Raw genomic sequence first — 9445 nt, 5'->3', positions numbered from 1 at the left:
CGTTTGCTCGTTTGCCCCCTTATTTCATAAAAAAAGATTGATTAGTCAGACAGCGAACCTACGTAAATTGGTCAGGTTATATCAAGTCCGCAGGCAGTTCACGATTACCATTGGCTTTACATTATCCGACCAAATTACGTATAGTCCGCTGCTTATTCAATTTCCCTAAACGTATACTTACTTATTTTAATAATAATAGTAAGCAAAGTTATCTCGCTAAACTTAAACCTAACTACTTCTAAAATTAGTTGTTAGGTACTTTAGTCGCTACTTTTATTATTGTAGGGTTAATTTACGTGTTTTCTAATAATGTAAGTATCCAATTAAGGTTCATTTTCGTAGGTTTCAAATAATTAGCACAAAACAGCTAGCAGTCGTTAGGGTCAAAACACGAATTTGCTTTACAAATGAGCCCGGGACATAATAAACGTATAATTGAGGCCGTATTGTTTATTATTATAGTACTTACATACTGCAATTATGGGCAAAGCAAACAATATTCTTATCTTATATAATAGGAATTAGGACAAAATAGATTGTTAAAAATAACTAAACACCAAATGGCAAATAGGTAAGTATATAAAATACACTTCATATTTTCCTCGGCTGTACCACAGACCACAGTCCACAGGCCATGTTATAAATTATACGTTGTAGGTACTTTTGTTTTAGAATTTTTCACGCTAAAACCTAACCTAAACCTAGCTGATCAAGAATAGTTAACGATGAATTGTATGAAATAAAAAACTTGGGACGAAACGTTAGGGACTGACCGGCGACCGCGTACTGCTAATTTTAACCGCGCGGATTTTATTCGCGCGAATTTATTCATAGAATTTTTTCATCCGCACTGCGGATACTCTCTGATTAAAATCATGTGTTACAGAAACTGTGCGAAAAAATTCGCAGTGCGGACACTCCCTTACGTAGGTTTAATACACGATCAATCACAGGTTGACGCCAGATTGATGGTAAGATGGTAAGTAATAAAAAGTAAGTACATAATAATATTATGTACTTTATGTACTTACTTATTTAAAAAAATCGTCCAAGTGCGAGTCGGACTCGCGCATGAAGGGTTCCGTACCGGTGTAGAACGAAAGTAGACAAAAAATTGTGTATTTTGTATGGGAGCCCCCCTTAAATATTTACTTATTTTAATTTTATCAATAATTATTAAAGTACAAATATAATTAAGGATTTTGTAAAAATTTCAAGTGCTACCATTATACTTATAGCTGTTACCATTATTGATTACGAGCTAAAAAAGCCAAAAACAATCACGTTTCTTGTATGGGAGCCCCCCTACATTAACTTTATTTTATTTTTAGTACTTATTTGTTGTTATAGCGGCAACAGATATACATAATCTGTGAAAATTTCAGAAGTCTAGCTATAGCCGTTCTTGAGTTACAGCCTGGAGACAGACAGATAGACAGACAGACAGACGGATAGACAACGAAGTCTTAGTAATAGGGTTTTTTTACCCTTTGGGTACGGAACCCTAAAAATGATCAGTCCATCAATCCGTGGGTTAGACGATCAATTTTCTGTCAATCTTTACCAGATTGATGGATCCGATTGATGAGAAACTGATCGTATAACCAACGTCTAATCGGCTTTGATTGAAAGGCTTTGATTTGTTTTGAGGCATGAGGGTGGTTCATATTGCAACGTGACGAGGCAACAAGGCATTTTATAAATGAGCCAAATATTTTAGTAAGCAGGTACACTACACAAGAAGATATTGAACTGACAGACTTGCGACAAAATTTTGTACGGCAATTTAAAAAATCCCTGCTTTGCCTCGGTCGTCACGTTGCCGCGTTGCGCGTTGCGATCTGCCTCGACTCACGGAAGACAGTGTTGCCAGATCAGGGGATTTCCCCCTAGATTTAGGGGGTTTTCGACCAAGATAGGGGCAAATAGGGGATTTCTGGTGGGAAATCAAATAAGTTTAGGGGTACATCGTTGAGACCATCTGGCAACACTGGCAACACAGAAATTGAAATCATTGATCAAAATTCAAAGAGGTTTATTTGGTGTTAGTGTGGCATTAATGTGGTGGTGGCAAGTGTTTCAAAGTTTGCTAGTGATTCAAATATCTATTATTACTTAGGGAGCATACCCATACTACGTGACCTACTTTTTAAGATTTAAGACTACTCCATACAAAAGTGAAAAACAATTTGTTCTTTCAGCGCTGCTACTTTCACAGTAAACTCTATGTAAGGAACATATACACACCCTAAAGTATTATCACTTAGATTTATGTATATTATAGCCATCGAAAAAATTATTAAAATTGATTCAGCAGTTTTGACTTATATTCATTATTACTACCCGTGGCCCCGTTGGTCGAAACCGCCGCAAAAGCTAAGTCTCGCAATTTTTAAATATGTAATATCTTCGAAAATATTCATTAAAATCATATGCTGTAGAGGGCCACAATATATTAAATTTACAATGTATTTAAAATATTTTGAACAAGTATTAATGCCGTATTGGTTAAAATCGCTTCGAAAATTAGCCATTATTTGTCGTTAAAAGAAAATGACTAAAAACTGTTATTGTGGGATATCCATAAGAGATAGACATATACCAATGTGGATTTTTCTGTAGACCTTTTGAATGTGTACAATACTTGGTACATTATTTCGATAAATCTCGTAGGGTTCGGCCTGCGTTTGAAAAACATGGAATTATTTACGACATCACATTAGAATCTTCTCGGCGGGGTAGTTCCCGAACCGGTGGTAGGCAACGTAGTTTCTTCGTTCGACTTTCAAAAAGTGTATCATGATACCCATTTTGAATAAAAATATATTTTATTTTATTTATTTATTTATAAACCCTAACAGTATTTCTCCACTATTGGAATATTATTATACTTATAAACCTTCCTCTTTAATCACTCTATCTATTAAAGAAAACCGCATCAATATCCGTTGTGTAGTTTTAAAGATTAAAGGGAACAAAGGGACATGAGGGAAAAAACTTTGTTTTATAATATTTAGTGATAGTCTAAAATTACAATAGAACAATCAGAGAAATTAATTTCTAGGCAGATGGCGGACCGAAGTAATTTGGTCGCGTTTAAAGTTAAACCCAATCGACAGATCACAATTAACATTGAATTGACATGATCCGACTACATGACGTTGGTCTGTCAACTACCTAGGAATCAATTTCCTCGATGGTACCTACTAGCTATTTTAGTCACGACTGTAGTTCAAATTGTAATCGCACACCAAATAGTAAATATATTATGATCACCAAGCTTGACAGCTCCACAAAACTATATGTTTTGCTGGACTGCCCATGGTAGGGTATTTGTACGGAAGCATGAAGGTGCCCCTGCCATACGCATCGATCACAAAGATGATTTAAATAAATTAAGTTTCCAAGTAGATAAGTGACTAGGCTTAAAATATATTAATTTGTTTTGCATGCATAATTTTAATTGTATTTTAAATTACATTTTTCTATGTTTATACCTTATTTTTTTATGTTTACATCAAATATTTATACAAAAATCAATTATAATATCAAACTCAATGTTCAATTATGTTAAAATAGTATATTTTAAAACACGAACACATTATTACTGTACATTAATACAATATCCCGGATTGGAGAGAGCCTATATTTCTACACACCCACATTATGCTAAAAGTTTAGATATTATAGTTACTGTTTTCATCCTCATCTACGCCCAAAGATACTATGGTGAGTTATCCTTTTGTGAGCCTCCGAACAAAACATTAAAAATTCGACGACTTCTTTGATATATCCTGTTCACTGGACGAGTACTCGATATCGCAGAGCCAGACTTGTAGCCCGGAAGATTGTAAAAAAATTATAAAGAGACCCTCACAATATTTAAAAATTCTATCTCAAAATATTAGATCAATAAATTGTAACTTTAATAGCTTCCTCACTTTATTACATAGAATTGATCTTGACTGTGATATTATAATCTTAACTGAATGCTGGCTAAAAAATGATATATCAATTCCCGTATTAGACAAGTACGTCGCACATTGCAGCTCTAATTATAAGAATCAAAATGATGGTATTGTCTTATATTTAAATGACCAATGTAATCTCAAATTCTCTGTATCTGAGATTGACTTAAAAGATAGTACATGTTTGCTATTAACACAGGACAATGAAATCGCTATCTTATGTATCTATAGATCACCTTCATTTACCAACTTGTCAAACTTTATTGCCTCGCTCGATATTGTTTTGCACTCGTTGTCGTCTTTTAAAAGTATTGCTATTATTGGCGATATTAATATTGACATTAGCCATTTACCACTAAGCACACACGTCTCAGATTACCTTAATATATCAGCTAGTCATGGCCTCTTGCCTGCACATTCCCTACCAACACGGGGCATGAACTGTCTGGATCACGTCTTACTCAAATCTAACCGTGACGCTCAAACTCTAGTCTTGGACTCGTCTATAACAGATCACAACAGTATATTTCTTTGTCTCAATCAACGAATTAAATCTACTACAAAACCAACTCATCTAGTCCACCACAAGATAAATTATCAAACCTTATCTCGTGATATGGATCGGTTACATTTTGAAGACATATTTCTTTTGGATGACGCAAATGTGGCTACAACCCAGTTAGTTGACCGTCTTATTGGCGTTATAAAAACCAATTCTATGCCAGTTAAGATACCTAAACGCAAAACCATCCTCAAGCCCTGGATAACTCCGGGCCTACTACGTTGCATGAGAAACAGAGACTCGATGCACAAGTCCCTAAAAGCAAACCCAGAAAATGTAGTCCTAAAGGTAACTTACAGTAGGTATAGAAATTTCTGCAACAAATTACTAAAAAAATTGAAACGTCAATTTGATAAAAACGAACTAACTGAGGCTGGCACTGATAATAAACGTATATGGCAAGTAATAAAAAGAGTCACAAACTCTGTAAAACCTACATCACCTTCAAGTGAGTTACTTAATACAAATTCAAATACTGAGTGCGCTATAAACAATGTTAATGATTTCTTTGCCACCATTGGAAAAAATCTCGCAGACAATATTAGACCCGTCCATAACCCCTCATTCCTTAAGTCATTTAACTTAGGTGCCAAGCCTCCCAACTCGCTTGTTTTACTCCCCACCGATTACGACGAAATTAAATCAATTGTGTTATCCCTCCGGACAGATTGTGCCGTTGGGTGGGACAATATATCAACAGCATTTTTAAAGAGATTTAATAAGCAATTACTTCCCCCATTAACACATATTTTTAATCTTTGCCTCCAAACTGGGACATTTCCTACCTACTTTAAAAAGGCCATAATACACCCTATTCATAAAAGCGGCCCTAGAGACCGTGTCACTAATTATCGTCCTATTGCAGTTTTGAGTGCTTTGTCCAAAATTTTAGAGCGCATAATTAATAAGCGGCTGACTAATTTCCTAGAGGCAAAAAACCTTTTATCCCCCAATCAATACGGTTTCCGAAGAAAAAAATCCACGTCTGAAGCTGTTTTGAACCTTACCAACCACATTATCAAACACTTAGATAACAAAAAAAAGGTTTTAACTATCTTTTTGGACCTCGCAAAAGCCTTTGACACGGTCTCTTTGCCCCTACTTCTCAAAAAACTCGAAAGGGTGGGTGTTAGGGGGCTTTCTCTTGATATTTTGAGAGACTATTTGACAGGACGAACTCAATGTGTTAAAATCAATAACCACCAAAGCAAAGAGCTCCCAATTACCTACGGTGTCCCCCAGGGAAGTGTACTTGGTCCCACGCTGTTTCTTGTGTACCTAAATGAGTTATGCCAATTGACCTACAAAAATACCAAAATAACGGCGTTTGCCGACGATACGGCACTTACGTTTGTGGGCGATTCCTGGGGTGAAGCTTTTGTCACTGCACAAAGTGCATTTGACTTAGTCTCCACTTGGCTGGCTGCAAACTCTCTTACTCTTAATGCTGACAAAACACACTACATGACTTTTTCCTTACGGGCATCTTCTCAACCCCCACCTGCAATGACTTTAATCGCACATGCATGTCGCACTTTTTCCCAACCCTGTGATTGTCCACGGCTATCACGTGTTCAGAGTGTTAAATATTTAGGTGTCATACTCGATTGCAACCTCTCATTTTCAACACACATAGACCTCCTTCAAGCTAGAGTTCGCAAACTTATTTATATATTTAAAACGCTCCGACACGTAGCCAACCCACATATCCTTAAGAGGGTTTATCATGCTCTTTGTCAATCCACCCTAACCTATTGCATCTCCTCTTGGGGTGGAGTACCTAAATCTCAACTTCTAAAGCTCGAACGCGCGCAAAGAGCAATACTGAAGGTTGGCACATTTAGAAATTATACCTTTCCCACGACGGAATTATACCAATGTTGCAGGGTGCTAACAGTAAGACAACATTTTATAATGAGCACAATCCTAGCACAGCATGCCGCAACTGCTTTTAAAAAAATAAACAAACGCCGCAGTGATAAAATCTGTCAAATTAATAACTATAACTTTGTAAAATCGATGAGATATAACTACTTTCTAGCTCCTTATTTATATAACAAAATAAATAAATACTTACCAATATATGAATTGAACACTAAAAACTGTAAAGATACGCTCAATGACTGGCTCCTAGGTTTGACTTACGAAGATACTGAAGATTTGTTGACTATAACGCTGTAGGCTCACTCACACTCTGACTCTAATCACACTCCTCAACCACACGCACAAAGTACACACGAACACAATGTGCATACACACCAATTATATTGGGTATAATATTATATTAAATTTGTACCAACAACATTTAATTGTATATTTTAATGTAATAATTTGATAATTAATATTTATGATATAAAATTGATTGGAATTCTTATACTTTATTTTGTATTGTTTATTGTATCAAGTTTGATTAATTTTAAACATTGATTTGATTTGTAATCTAATTTTAATTGCCTGAAATGTAAAATCAGCGATATGCGATCAGTAGTTGGGAAAGGGTCCGGTGGCTTTAACACAGGTTATACTGTAACCTAGCTAAGCTGCCGGTTGCGATCTTAACATTATAATATAAAAAACCATTGAAAATAAAATAATTTGCATGTTGTAATTGTCTAGATTAAGGTTTTTATGTTATCGAGCTGAATAAAGTACATTATTATTATTATTAAAACTTAAAAATGCCTGATAAGTGACAACTGTGCCTGTTTTTTTTTAATGGCTGTTTGCTATAAATAACCATAATAAATGCCAGTGTTAAGTATTAAATGGCGAAAAAAATTTTTTTCGTATGACGTTTCTCTCGGCCAAATTGACTACGTGACAAAACTCTAGACCCCCTCCCCCCCTCTCGTGACCGAGCGTAGTATTTTGAAGACCCCCCTCCCCCCCTAAATGGGTCACGTAGTATGGGTATGCTCCCTTACTTACTAAAATTATGGAATCGGTAATTTGTAGAGGCTATCATGAAAGTTATTATGATGAAATATAAAATAAAATATTTCGCAACAATCAACGGGCTTTAAATTGCATTAAGCGTTATTACTTAATTATTGTTTTCAATGATATAAAATATCTAGATTCTGTGACCCGCAGTCTTATGTAATCACTTCTGTTAGCACTTAGCAGTGTGCTAGGTGCTAAAGTGTTTATAATTTTATATTCTTACGCCTAAGTCCCAATACTCCTAATATTCTACTCGCTAGCTTTCTCCAGTAGTGATGACTGATGATGATGAAGATTTAAAATTATAAACGACGACAAACTTTTTACATCTAGATACATATATTATAAAGCGGAAGAGTTTGCTTGTTTGTTTGTTTGAACGCGCTAATGTCAGGAACTTAATAGTCCGATTTGAAAAATTCTTTCAGTGTTAGATTGTGTTAGATATATCGAGGAAGGCTATAGGCTTATCACGCTAAGACTAGGAGCTATAAATAGAGGAAAATGTGGAAAAAAACGGAGGAAATTATTTGAAAGAGCTTATCTCACGAACTACTGGCGCAATTTTTATGTTATTTGGCAAAGATAAGAAGTAGACCACGTGAAAGATCTTAGGCTATTTTTTGTGGACTAATTTGTCTGTGAAATATCTAATTTACGCGGGCGAAGCCGCGCGAAACGTCTAGTGATAAGATAAAAGCTTAGTGGCACATTAACCTTTCCTGCCCTAACGCAACAAAAATAGAGATAAGATATTTTATAACTTTTTAATTAACATCGTGACAATAAAGCTGTTAGAGTTTAGACGGATTTGACGTAAGACAAATGGAACAATATAGCGCATTACCTATGTTCTTTATTATTTAGTCTAGACTTTTATATCGTAGCCATTTTGCTAAGAATTTGTTTGTCAGCTGTTTTTTAATTGTTTCAAAGTGAAAATTAACTACTTAATAGCCTTGTTATGTTTATCAATTCATTTTATTGCTAACAATAATAATATTCTAGATAAAACAGATTCAGCGATAGCTATTAAGTAGGTAAGTAATTATTTAATAGTTTACCTAGCTAGGTATTTACCTACCTACCTAGCGTTACCTAATGCCTATGCAATAATTAAAAATATTAAGTACTTATAGGTACATACCTAGATAATATTTATGTGTTAAACATTAAAAAGTGCCACTTCTTTTATTTAGGAACGCTAAAGGTTCCTAGCTGTCTAAGAACTGTGCCCCCTTTTTAGGGTTCCGTAGTCATTATAGTTTCGGTCTGTCCGTTTGTCTGTCTGTCCGCGGTTTTGCTTAGAGACTAGGACCTACAAAGCTGTAATTTGGCATGAATACACATAATATTAATGATGCCGACTAATCGCGATACCAAAATTAAAGATTTAATGAGAGGTTTCACTTTTACCAACTCCGAAGAGGCAGTGATAGCGTTCAATCAGCACGTAGAAAACATGCCTTCAGATCTGTGGTCCTCCTGTTGGTTCGATCGCACAAAAAAATATTTAGAATGTAAAGAAGAGTATTTTGAAAAGCAATAAACATAATATTTTGGTTACAACACGTCGTTTTTTTAAGTTACGCAAAACTTTCAGTGTGACCTACGTATTATCCCACGTATTGTTTTTGTTTCGCTGCTGCCGTGCCGCGGCGCCGCGCTGCCCGCCCGCCCGGCACTTGTCGTTTCATACTAACTGTCTGAACCTGTTTTGGCGCCGCACCGCGGTGCCGTGCGGTAAATAGTAGGCATTGGATTAACGATTAACGGACTTCTGCATATTAACGGAAGTTAACGAGTCCGTTAATATTTTTAAAAGTTAACTTAAAAGTTAATCCGTTAATCAAAATGTTAACTTCGTTAATTAACGATTAACGGATTAACGAGTAAATGCCCAGCTATGTTGAGTAGGTACCTAATAGTCGATCAACTAAAAAAAATGTATTCGGCGAGGTATAAAAGAACT

Source organism: Aricia agestis, chromosome 12 (assembly GCF_905147365.1).
Source record: "Aricia agestis chromosome 12, ilAriAges1.1, whole genome shotgun sequence".
In the NCBI taxonomy this organism is placed as follows: domain Eukaryota; kingdom Metazoa; phylum Arthropoda; class Insecta; order Lepidoptera; family Lycaenidae; genus Aricia; species Aricia agestis.
This window is presented reverse-complemented; position numbering follows the sequence as displayed.